The 13,299-nt window shown below is 39.1% G+C and overlaps 1 protein-coding gene across 8 annotated transcripts in view; it reads right to left on the reverse strand.

Moving 5' to 3' along the window:
* anks1aa (ankyrin repeat and sterile alpha motif domain containing 1Aa) overlaps window positions 1–13,299 on the reverse strand; it is a 62,037-nt gene that overhangs the window by 47,871 nt on the left and 867 nt on the right. The gene's annotated exons all lie outside the window — the stretch shown is intronic.

Genomic DNA, 13,299 nt, shown 5'->3' on the forward strand with positions numbered 1-13,299 from the left:
TTGCATAATTTTGTGATTAAGGTAACGTGTCCGAAAAAAATATACAGTATGGCGGAAAAAAATATCTACAGTCGATGTGCAATACATTTAATTTCAGCATCTCTTTAAATAATACCATGACTGTCACTGTAATCACGTCAAAACAGCTTTCATCACTAGGCGGGTCTTACGTAAGTGTCCAGTTATGCACATTCAGCCAATCACAGATGCAACCAGCAGGCAGGCATGTCGTTTGAACTAACATGGAAGTAGGTGTGTAGTCGACGCACAAAACATTGCAGGACAAAAAAATCATTGCGGTATGTGGGCACCACTTGTTCAATAGAGCCAGCTTCAATTGCCAGCTAAAAATGAGTATGCTTGGAGAATGGGGAGTGAGGAAGTTGGCGTAGCTAGTAAGTGCATTTCCCTGTTTACAGATGTTGAACCAAGATAGCAATAGTATTTAATTAGCCAAAGTTTTTGCAAACCCCCAGCCAGCGTGACTGGCTAGTAATTGCATGCATTTTTTTGCTGTCAGAGATGGAGGATCCCCTCCTCTTCTCTGTTGTAACATGGCGTATATGAAGCATCTACGCTCATATCCCACAATCAAAGTCACATGAGAAACTCAGGGCCAAGCATTCGTGTTCATTCTGAAAGTAGCATAAAGTCACAATGGCACCTAAAGTGAAACTGTAAAGACAGTGTTAGGAAGCACTTATCATGGAATGGCGGAAAGATCTGTCCTGTGTTGTTTTGGGGGGCGGTTCGCTTTTTTTTCGCGTTGTTGGCTCTGTGCAACAATAAGGGCTACTTGTATCCAAAATATGAGTAGTGTGACAAAGCCAATCAAAAAAGGATTTTTTTCCCGCCTCAAATTGAGGCAGAGGTTGTATCACCCTGACTCCTGACTATGATGACTACCGATAGGCTACCAAGTATCTGTATCGTTGATCGGTGTCAATACCAGTCCTAGTTTAAGGTATCGGTACACGCGGCGATGACTGATACCATTATGGGCCGCCCTCCTGCAGACATTTTACGATCACGGACAAGAAATTATATGAATACAAAGTTGCCATTAATTTTTGCAATTTTTTTAAAAACTACAATCATAAAAAAATCATCAGCTAGTACATATTAAATTTTAAACATAGTTCAGCGTTGTTGTAAAACACTGTTATGTTTATTGTATATACAGTGTTTTTATGACTTTGGCTGGAGTGCGCCACGTCAGCCTTGCAACCAGGAAATGGGCATGCGCAACGGTTGCTCCATGAGCTGTGTCTTCTTTGGTACATTAAACTTAAAAACAAAAAAACAAATAGACATCTGTTTCTTCTTCGGTTGTTGCTTCAGGTCTTTCCGGTGCTGTTGATATAGCGCCTCCATGATTGCGCAACACTGCAAGTGCAGTTAAAATGCGCTGCTGTCAAGCTCAATCAACACAGCTTGAGCACTGTGTTGAGCTATATCAGTGGCTCAGGCTGGAGGTGGGGAGCAAATTAAGTGGAGGTGGCCGCCTCTGAATTTTGTACACAGGAAAAACCCTGAAAAAATTGCTCAATGACAATGTGATGCCAGCGAAGTTTTCCTGCATTTCAACAGCTATGCGCCCATATGCAGTAGTAGAGGAACCTGGCTTCAAATATTTATTAAAAGTGATTGAACCTCATTTCAATGTCCCTGTCATGTGCATACCGTACACAGAAGGGAAAAAAGTGTCAGTTGAATTTACTAGAAAAAATCGATTCAGCAATATATCGCGATATTACAGCGCGCAATTCTAGAATTGATTCAATATGCCGGATCTATTTTTATAATAAATGTTTTATGGAAATATTCAACAAAACGTCTTACTTAGGGTTAGGATTTACACATTAAGCATGGAAGAATGTTATATTAATTAAACATTAAGACTTAATATTTAATTTCAGTGCTGTTCAAACATGAAACAGACTGCAACCTGTTTGTCAAATGCAGTGGCTCAGTTATAAGCCTGAATTTTCAGGTAAATACATTTTCATACAAATCTTACAGTGTACATGTATAAGTTTACTGATTAGTATTTTCTAAATTTGAGTTCCCCCCCCCACCCCCCGCAATAATCAATTTATAGATTTGTATCGGGATTAATCGATATTGAATAGAATCGTGACCTAAGAATCGTGATACGAATCGAATCGCAAGGTACTAGGGCAATTCACACCACTAATTAGGGGTGTTAAAAAAATCGATTAGGTAATATATTGCGATATTACAGCGCGCAATTCTTGAATCGATTCGATATGCGGCCAAATTGATGTTTAAACATCAATTTTTCATGGAAATATTCAACAAAACATCTTACTTAGGGTTAGGGTTCACACGTTAAGCATGGAAGAATGTTATATTAATGGAACATTAAGTCTTAGTATTTTTATTTCAATGCTGTTCAGACAAGAATTGTTTGTTAAATACAGTGGCTCAGTTATAAGTCTGAAGTTTCAGATAAATAAATACATTTTCATACACATCTTACAAGTTTACTGATTTGTATTTTCTAGATTTGAGTTAAAGGATTACTCAACAGGAAGTCAGTCACCCCTCACTAAGATTTGAAATCTACGCTCAAAGGAGTTGTTGCCTGGAGGGCCGTTGGGTTGTGGATGGGGAGAGGGTTGGGCGTGGTCTGGTTGTGATTGACAGCAGCAACTCACTAAGAAGGTACGTCACGCGGAACAAGTGACGTAGTATGTATCTTCTCGTGTAATGAGAGGACAAACAGCCAAATTGTGTTTATCTTAGTGTTTAACCTTAAGATGGCACTAAAAACACGTTTTTTTGCCCCAAATTCAAGCTTTAAACACACATGTACTAATATGTAAAAAATAATGACCAGGACATGTAGACAGCATTTGTAGACAGCAGTTTATACAGTTTATCAGCAAACAAAAAGTTGATTAAGGGTTCTGCTGCACCCAATGTTGTATTAACAGATGAATGGATTCCCATGCTACTGAATACTTTCTCTGACAATGATTATAAATAAACATTTTTTTAGAAGAAAAACTGAGTAGCTTTGAAGGGATGAGCTGCATCTTACGTAACTTACTTAAGTTAGCTAAGGTAGTTCTGAAATTTCTAAGTGACATTATGTTGTTGTATCATATATTGTGTTCTACTGTTACTTGCACTATTGTCTGCACAAAATAAATGAAAGGAAACCTATTTATGCTTTAGGAACTTTTCGTTGCTTTTTTGCCTGTTATACCGGACTTGTATCGGACCTTGACCCCAAAACCAAGGTCACCTAACTGTGACTTAGTGAACCATGATTACACCCCTATTGCCAACACAACAAATGATTTCAGTGGGATAAAAAGTGGAAGGACTTAGACTGGTCAAGTCAATTACTGGACTTTAACCCAACAGAGCATGCAACCCATTTAGATGTGAACACCATGAAATCAAAATTGGAATTCTTAACTTGTGTCGCATGTTCACTCTTTTTTGGGATTTATAAAACACTCGTCTTCTTAAAAGAACTGAAAATAGACCAAAAGGCAGAGGCAATACACATGTACGTTATGCATGTTGAAACAGATAAAACAACAACAGCACTATTCCTCTGAGGCAACATTTAAAGTTAGCAGGCAAATTATGCAACAGTTGTATGACAGTCAGTATGATGAGTCATCGAGATGTCTGTGACACATATGACCTGAAACCACTCTACCAGATGAATTTTTGATCTCATGGCCTGTCTATTTACAGTCCAGGTCTAGATTTTCTCGAAACCCATATGACCTCAGATTCTAAAGGAATGACTAAACAAAACAAAAGCATGGTTCCTCATCCTATTCAATACATGCATTCTGCTAAACGCTAATGCTTACTTCAGAGTTGTAATTCAGTTGTGTATGTCTTTTAAAGCACCAGGATTACATTTTTTTTTTTTTTTTTACTATTTACATCTGTAAGGTGCACACATATGCATATCGTCATCAGGCCGAAATCTTGTGCCACCAAAATAGTCACTTTTCAGGAGAGCCTAATAATGGCAGGGTTTTTCCTGTGTACAAAATTCCGAGGCGGCCACCTCCACTTTATTTGCTCGCCACCTCCAGTCGGAGTGACTGATAATGAATAAATGGTCTAACATGGTAATAGTCATATTCTTTTATTAGGGATGTTCGATAACACTTTTTTTACCGACCGATACGCAACTCTTGAGTAGTCACCGCTACTGATACCAAATACTAATACCACTAGTAAATAAAATTCCCCAACCATAAATGACAGATGATTTTAAAGAAAGACATATACATCCCAATACAATATTTTCCTTCAAATTGCCTGAATTTAATGGCAACTTTGTATTCATATAATTTCAAATTTCTTGTCCCTGTAAAACGGCCGCAGGAGGGCGGCCGATAATGGTATCGGTCACCAGAGTGTGTAACGATACCTTAAAATAAGACTGGTTGTAGGAACCGATATCGATACCTGGTATCGGTAGTCACCTTTCATAGTCAAATGTTTAGTTTAATTAACTTTTTAATTTAAGACCTCGAAATGAGAGAATTACATGAAGATTTGACTATGGTCACTGCCTTAAATTATTATGAGCTTCTTACTTTCTGAATAGTCACTTGGCATCTTTTTGTTATACTGTAGTTTAGAGCTGTGCAATATAACAACATAGTCGTAGTGAGATATAAAATGTCTACCGTATTACATAAACCTTAACAGATGTTATCAATATTTAGGTTTTCCATGGCCCTACAGAGGGAATGCTGTAGTGTCTTTTTCTCCGCTACTAGCAGTGCTAATATGGTTACACAGAGAGTGCCTTGTCGCGGCAAACTGAGTAGAAAGATGCACTAGCGTGTGGATGAGTAATGTGTCCTACAATTCACATTATTTTTCAGAGCAAGCTTCCTTCTTCATGAAGATGTGACCTGAGAGGCCAACTGCTAAGTTGTCACAGTTTGCTTAGGTCGTGCTGGCCACCACTGTTTGGTCCACCTTCTCCGGATGGTCGTGTTTGGTCGGTGTGATATTCTTGTCTTGTCTATTAAATATACTTCATTTACGGCTCAGCACTCAGAGAAAACATAGCATCCATTTCATATAGCTACGTCTTCCTCTCTTATCTACATCTTTTATCTACGTACTAGTGTTCAGACTGAGACAAACACCACAGTCTAATAATAAAACAGGGCCTTCAGAAAAAGCAGACAAACATAAACTTCCTAAAACTCAATCTCTGTAACAATGAATTTATTAGCACTTTTACTGGTTAAATGGTAGCCACACTTGATTGCTATTTGAAGCGCTTTGTTACTGCTTTTACTTTTAAATTGTTTTTGTCATTTCTTGAAAATTGGTTACATTTTGAATGGTACAAGTAAATAAGCGTGTGTGTGTGTGTGTGTGTGTGTGTTTTTTAATCTTTTATTAATTCTAATATGTTTTCTCTATCAAACATGTTTAATAAATAGAGAAAAAATAAAAGAAAATGGCCATTCATTTCACATAATTTTAAGTAAATATAAAAAAACTACATTGGCATGTATATCCTTATTAAGATATAAGATTGTGTCCATATCACACAGCACTACACCATAGTATACAGTTCAAGTCAGCAATATATTTTAAATAGCTAGACAAGAACTGAGGTCCTAAAGTTAAACATATAGAAGAGATGTGAGAGAGCGTAATGCTCCATTCCTGAAATGAAAACCACTACAGTAGCGCGTTTGCAAGTTCAATTGTGGCATAGCCAATTAAAAGTCTACAGAGGGGCTCATAAACACATCATGTACTGTATTGCATTTCACAGAGCATGTGTGGGGTTCACAGGAGATGTGAATTAACTGCAGATGCCCACAGACTGAGAAGGGAGCAGTCAAAAGGCCTGCAGCAGAACTAAAAGGATGGACTTGAAAAGCAATGTTGGCAACAGGGAGAGACGAATTGGAGAAAAGAATCATGGCAAGGCAAACAATAAAAAAAACATTCAATCACAGCCCAGTTTCGAGCTGGCATTTTCCCCAAACAGTGCACACGTGACTCCATACTGTATTTCAAGTGTTTTGCTTAAGGTATATTTGAATTACGTGTAGTTCAGTCTTGGTACTTGCTACACATTTGCTACTCATGTGAAGCAAGTGCCATAACTCTGTGAGTGTTAACTTGTGTCACATCTTTGAAGTGTGGCTATGAACAGTAATGTGGCTGTGAGTGTGCACCCAGCAGGTGGGCAGGAAGACTGCTGAGAGGGGTTGTGTTAGAGATGGAGGGAGACGCCATCCACAGGACCACACAGACCAAACGTCTGGACCACTAATGGGCAACTAGAGGTCCTGCACATGTCCACACAGCGGGGCCCATATCTCAGTGCTTCTTCCACACACACACACACACACACACACACACACACACACACAAAAAACAACCACAACTCTCAGAGTTCTTATCTTTTCCTTTTGTCCATTTGTTATTGCAAGCTTTTCATTGGGGGAGTGAACTGCAGTTCACATTACCAAGCACACATGGGATTACTCGAGTCTGTTAGGTACCCTTTCATTCACCACACAAGAAAGACTCCACGTCAGGATAGGCCAGAGAAGGAAACAACAAAGCAGTTGTAGTCAATTTGTATTACAGATGTTAAATGATTTGAATCAAAGTTGTTTTAGCACTAGAATCAACGTTCAGCAATGTTGCGATATACAGTATTTAAAAACAATCCATCCGTGTACAAAATGTGCTCAAAGGCCAGCATTAGCATTTACTGAGACATCAACAGTGTTGATTGCCATTGTCAGAGGTGTAGTTATTGTTTGAAATGGAGGAATTTTATCTATAAGAAAACCAGAACGATCTTTCAGTTTGATCAAATGCTGTTCTCTTCTACGCCTTTGCAAACTCCAACCACGATAACAACTGTTTTAAATTGATCCCATTGACAAGCGAAAGAAAAACAAAGTATTACAATCTTTGCAAAGGCACACTTTTGCTATACTGTACTTCTTGTATTGGATATTAGGAATACAGATGATACAAATGATGTGCACACCGCTTTTTTTTTTGCTGGCAAGCAGACCAATGAGTATCAGGTGGTCTTGGTCACACTTGGAAAACAAGTTTGGCCCCTGATAGATCATTTAAAAACAAACATCACAAGATCGCCTGTGCCTATTTGTCATCTCTGGCTTCTAAAACCATGAAGAAACTGTCCAAAATTGTGTGTGCATACATTACATAACTTTTGCATTAGGGCTGCACAATATATCGAAAAAATATATCAATATTGTGATATTGGCCCATGCAATATGCATATTGTGAAGACATGCAATAAGTTTCATATGGAATTGTGTGCTTTTATCTGAATGTGTCCAGTCAGCTGCTAACTAAAATGTGCACCACCATCAAATAGTTGAACATTATCGAGAGGTAGTTACAATAAATTAACGAGGAATTAATTGAGTTTGCTGATTTTGCCACATGAAAAAATGTAATTCTTTCATTAGATAATAAAAATGTAATTTCTTTAGATACATGTCATATATCGCAATAATATCAATCTTGGTAATGCACCAAAAAATTTCGCCCGAAAATGGCTATTTTCATCATTTTCGGCATTCGGCCGAAATAAAATTAAAGCTAAAAGAATATGGCCGAAAATAGGTTGTGACGATGCAAGCAAAAAAACGCTGCAAGCAAGCGTTTGTATGAACTAAACAACGAACGCGGGGATGAGTGTCTGGCTTTTCTTTTCGCTGGCTTTTTACCGTGAGCACCGGTCGGTCGCAGCAGCTCCCGGGGTCATTGCGCACACGGAGGAAAGGGCCGTCGCTTGGTGTATAACATTTAAGAGAATCGAAAAAAGACAGAACTGCCGTGTACTGCAGTACAGGTGAGCCACTCTCTCCTGCAGCGCCTTCCCCCTTTTTTTAAATAAGAGCCCCTCGAACGCTTCCACTTTTTCACCGGCATCCCGGTGGCCGTGCTAAGTACTTTAGCTAATGCTAGCACTATTGCTATCAACAGCCGGTGGCGGCAGACCTGTACAAGACGCTGTTTGTGACTTCGCAGTCCGTTCCCGAAGCCGATTAGCTGGTGCGAACGAATGTATTTATTTATTTTTAAACGTTGGTGAATACGTGAATGTGCCGATTTTAAGTGCGCAACACCTTGTCCCGCCGCACGCATTCGTCCCCGCCTGTGCGAACTACATTGACTATAAGGTGCAATCGCACCGCCAGAAAATGCTCAACCCTCGTTTGCTGTGTGGGCAGATTTCAAATTATATTGTGCTTTGTTAAAATGCCAGTGCTAAATAAATATTTTATAGTAATATTATAATTTTAATTAATTATAATAAATGCAATGATAGTAATAATTTTTTTCGGCTTTTCGGTTTTCGGCCAAGTATTTTTCATTTTCGGTTTTCGGTTTTGGCCAAACATTTAATTTCGGTGTGTCCCTAATCGATATCGCTATATTCAGCAACTATATTGCATGTTTTTCCAATATCGTGCAACCCTACTTTGCATGGTAACATTTCACAATTAACTTGAGTTAAGTACTATTGATATTATTACTGCCTAACCACAGCATCTCTTTTCTCCACATTGTCTTTAAATGTTTATCTTACGTCAACGCAATATTTTTTAACATTAGCCAATGGCCTACATTGTTTTTCAGCATTCAAGGTTACAATCCACATGCAAGTACACAGTTGTTATCACTTTCAGCTGCACCTTCACACATATGAGGAATTCATCACTGTTATGAGGTGTGTTGTTCTCAGAGTACCGGTACACACACATGGACCTAAACATCATACGCCGAGCAGCGCATCCCAGACTCAGATGCTCGTGGAATGCTAACATGGCAGTGTAAGATTTCCCAGCTACTGACGCTGCCTCCTAAGGTTGAACCAGATACAGTTTCTCTGGTTCAGAGGTTAGAATTGATGCAATGTGACTGGCAAGCTTGCCGCTTGCCAGCTCTACTTTAAACTCAGCATAAACAATGCAGTGTAGTAGTGTAGCTAACTTGGAACTCTGAGTTTGCATGATTTGTATACGGAACAGTGAAACACTATGAAATGGCTGCCAGTTTTCTGCAGCAAGGTGTGCACTGACACAACACTCTCTCCACCTTCAAACTGCACACATACATGCATACTTTACACTCGTCTCAACTTAGTTACTTTGGAATTAATTAGGGGTGTTAAAAAAATTGATTCAGCAATATATCCCAATATTATAGTGCACAATTCTCGAATCGATTCAATATGCGGCCAAATCGATGTTTAAACATCAATTTTTGATGGAAATATTCAACAAAACGTCTGACTTAGGGTTAGGGTTCACACTTTAAGAATAGAAGAAAGTTATATTAACTCTTTGACTGCCAGACGTTTTCAGAAAAGGGATGCCGTCAGAGCCAGCCGATTTAAGCATTTTGACTGATCTTTCAAGGTCCACAGAAAATGTTGTGTTTGGATTATGGAAACACACATACTACCAAATGAAAGATTGGACTCTCATCTTTCATCAGAAAAAAAAAGTTTTTTTCTACCTTATTCCATTTTTCAGTAATCAACAATAGAAAATGGTTAGTTTCGCCCAAATGCTCTGTTTTGAAACAAAAAAACGGAGAAATCAAGCTTTTTATGAAACGATATTATTTCATGCACTCTAGTGAATTTGACACCTTTTTTTTCCATGAATGATGCAACAAACACCTAAACAGTGCTTTACTTCTGTAAAACTCTACCACCAACAATGAAAAAGTGTTTTTTGATAGCAAAATACGTTTATTTATATTCAACAGTGTAACAATTTGGCAAACTATTTACAAACGTGTGCAACCGTGGTACTATTTACAATTGTGTGGATGTTTCAAATACAGTTTTTCTTTTTGTAACACTCCCCTGCGTGCAAGGAGACGCAGCAGGATTTGTACAACAGATTAGTTTCACTGCGATTGCAGACGCTACACTTTTTTTCCGGGGAATAGCAAGTATATACTGCAGTGTGTGTTTGGCCATGTTGCCATCTAGTCTAATCTCAGGATGATGATACGGTGACGTTACGGTGGTGTTACATCTGGCTTCCTCATGTCCTTCAGTTCCGATACCGGGTGGTAAGAGATGTTCTGATCCATCTTATCCGCTCCATTCATGGTGGCATCGTAGTCCATAACCAGTGTCTTCTCTGTGATCAGACTGTACCAACTCCTCCGATGAATATGCATTGGACTCGGGGCACTCTTCGTCGTCCGATTGAACGTCCGCCTGAGCAGAAGTGCTCGGTTGTGCTCCGCGTTTTCCGGCGTTAGCATCGCTAGCCGGTGAGGCTTTATGACGTGATCATAGCCGCATCGTCAACGTTTCCAACTTCGGCGTCAACCTCGGAGTCACCATCATCATCATCGCCGTCATCAATGTGCTCTTTAGCATTGGTCGATGCTTTTCGTCTTTGAAAAAAATGCTCAAGCCTGAGCTGCTTGCAACCGGTCGCCATTTTGGCTTCCTCAGCCACTGTGCCCTCAACACTCTAGCTCCGCCTCACGTCTTCTACTGACGCCTACCCAATCTTGTCCAAAGAGAGCCATTGCTGCCATCTAGGGGCCAAAAATAGGCATTATGTTAACTTAAAAAAAAAAACTTGGTGAACGTCTTTTAACGTCTTTGGCGCTCCTCCCTAGGTTTTTACTAAACGTCATTTAACGTTTTTGGCAGTAAAAGAGTTAATGGAACATTAAGCCATAATATTTTATTTCATTGCTGTTCAAACATGAAACAGACTGCAAACTGTTTGTTAAATACAATGGCTCAGTTATAAGCCTGAAGTTTCAGATACATAAATAAATACATGTTCATACAAATCTTACAATGTACTGTACAGTACATGTACAAGTTTACTGATTAGCATTTTCTAAATTTGAGGGGTTTTTTTTAATCGCAATAATCAATTTATAGATTTGTATCAGGATTAATCGGCATCGAATCGAATCGTGACCTATGAATCATGATACGGATCGAATCGCCAGGTACTACGAAATTCACACCCCTAGATCAAACAGTGTTAGTTCTTATTCAGCACATATTTTTTTATAGGCGACTTCATTCTGACAACTTAGGTCTACTTACAACGAACCACAAATAGCGGACATAATGGATGGAAGCATCTGGAACACAGCCCAGTCAAAATAAAAAAATGCTAACCAAATCATCTCTTATAAAAAAAATGACCTTGTAAGACAACAATACTGATCCACAGAACTTTGGCAGCTGATCCTGTCCCAAAATGCGGCAGACTTCTATTGGCCAACAGGGAGTCTAATGAGGAGGGCAATTTAAATAGGTAGTCTAGGTGGTCTAGTTCTAGCCAGATGACAGCTCAATTTTCTTTGTAAGACCAAAACAGGCGAGAATCCCCCCCCCCCCCCCCCCACGCACACACACACACACTCTCCCCCCAACACCAAATGGTCTTCTATGAATATAAAAAGCAATCCTTCAAGGCTTTGTCAGCTGGACAAAGGATGTGGCTGTGATGCTACAAGACAAGCCCTCGCCTGGCTAAGCTCTCAGTGTGTCCGTCCAGATCTCCCAGCATTCTTCTGTGAATTTGCCCCTCAATGGACAGACTTTTTGTTTTTCTTGCAGGGTACTTCACCTCACCTCTAGTTCTCTCACAGCTACAGCTATTATTTTCACAAAGTGGACCAAAAAAATATTGTTAAGACCTATTCCTGTAGAGCTCTGAGAAACACACCATGTGGTTAAAATAATCGATCAGTTCATCAATTAAATGGTAATTCTTCTAATTGAATGGAATTGATTGTCAATTAAACATTTCTTGAAGAAATTTAGGGTGAATATTGTGATGTGTTGTAACCAGCAGAGGTGCTGCTGATTCATAACAAATGAATTGATAAACTGATTTTAATACATTTCCCTCATTGTCGTTTTGAGGAAATGTATTTGAATTGTAAGTGCACACCATGGTTCACAGAATTGTACACTAAAGGATACATTTTGAAATTGCCCCCCCCTACATACCTGGATTCCAAGGCTCAGCAATCATGTTCAGTTACAATAATAAGAGAGCAAGAGATTGAGTTAATCGGATGAAACCGTTTTTATATTGCTATGACGATCAATGCATCTTTGGCATTGTTGCTTTAAATAAGTTGCACCACGTGTAGCCTATTCAAGGGCCGTGACCTTGTAACTTGAAGAATCCCTGCCCACCTCATTTTGATTTTAATGGAACAAATGTTTAGGGTCAGGGCGTCATTAAACACGCCGGGGGTCGGTGCCTGTCCCATGGCAACCAATGGGGTGAGGCCTCCTGGGAAAGCTGACATTCCGCAGAGCCTAGCTGCACTCTACATGCTTGGTTATAACAACACTGCAGGTCTTGACATGCATCCCATTCCAAAGCAAGAACATCAAAAGCCAGTGAAAACACACGTCAGACAGTGTTATGTTAGACAACAATGATTCCAGTTAGATCGTTAATAAAGGTAGCCTTATTGACTATAGCTTCATTATTTTTGGACGAAATCCTGTGAATATGAAACTTCCCCCATGAGACTGATGTCACATATTTAATGATAATCTAGAAATCAGAAGTTATGGTAAGTATAGGCCATCTTACTACACAAACATAGCAAAAGATCAGACCATATTCTACTAAGTAGTGTTTCACTGAGGGCGTTAACGAGTGGAATACACATTGAATTCTGAGAAAACTAATTTCAGAGTTCCCATTAATCTGTCTGAAAAGGTGACATGACAGTCTCCAATGGTCAGCATATACTCGCGAGGCAGTCAGCTTCAACAACTACGCCTGTGAATTGGATTTCCGGTTAGATCGTTTTAATGTAATTAAACTTGAGTACACTACACGGTCCAGTCCGCATGAAGCATCCCGACTTATCAGTTCTATTTTGTTTGTTTTTTGTCACACTTAAAGATCAAGTTGGCTTGGATGATTTGACTGACACAACGTTCATCCATATTTAATGATGATGATGCATTTAAGTCAAGTTTTGAGTAAATAGATTATATTAACAAGTCGATGAAAAGACTCAAACATAGAACAAGTTGAAGAGGTGCATACTGTTTTGGCTCTCTGATATTTCACATAATGCATAATAACTTGGTAACAATCAACCTCAAAATGATACCGCAACAGAACTGGATATTCTGGCACACTACCAATGGGTAGATCAATACCATCCATTTATGGTTGTATTTTTAATAAGAGAGACTCTTGGCAGGCATACAAACTGCAGATGTCA

This window comes from Vanacampus margaritifer, chromosome 1 (genome assembly GCF_051991255.1).
Source record: "Vanacampus margaritifer isolate UIUO_Vmar chromosome 1, RoL_Vmar_1.0, whole genome shotgun sequence".
NCBI lineage: Eukaryota > Metazoa > Chordata > Actinopteri > Syngnathiformes > Syngnathidae > Vanacampus > Vanacampus margaritifer.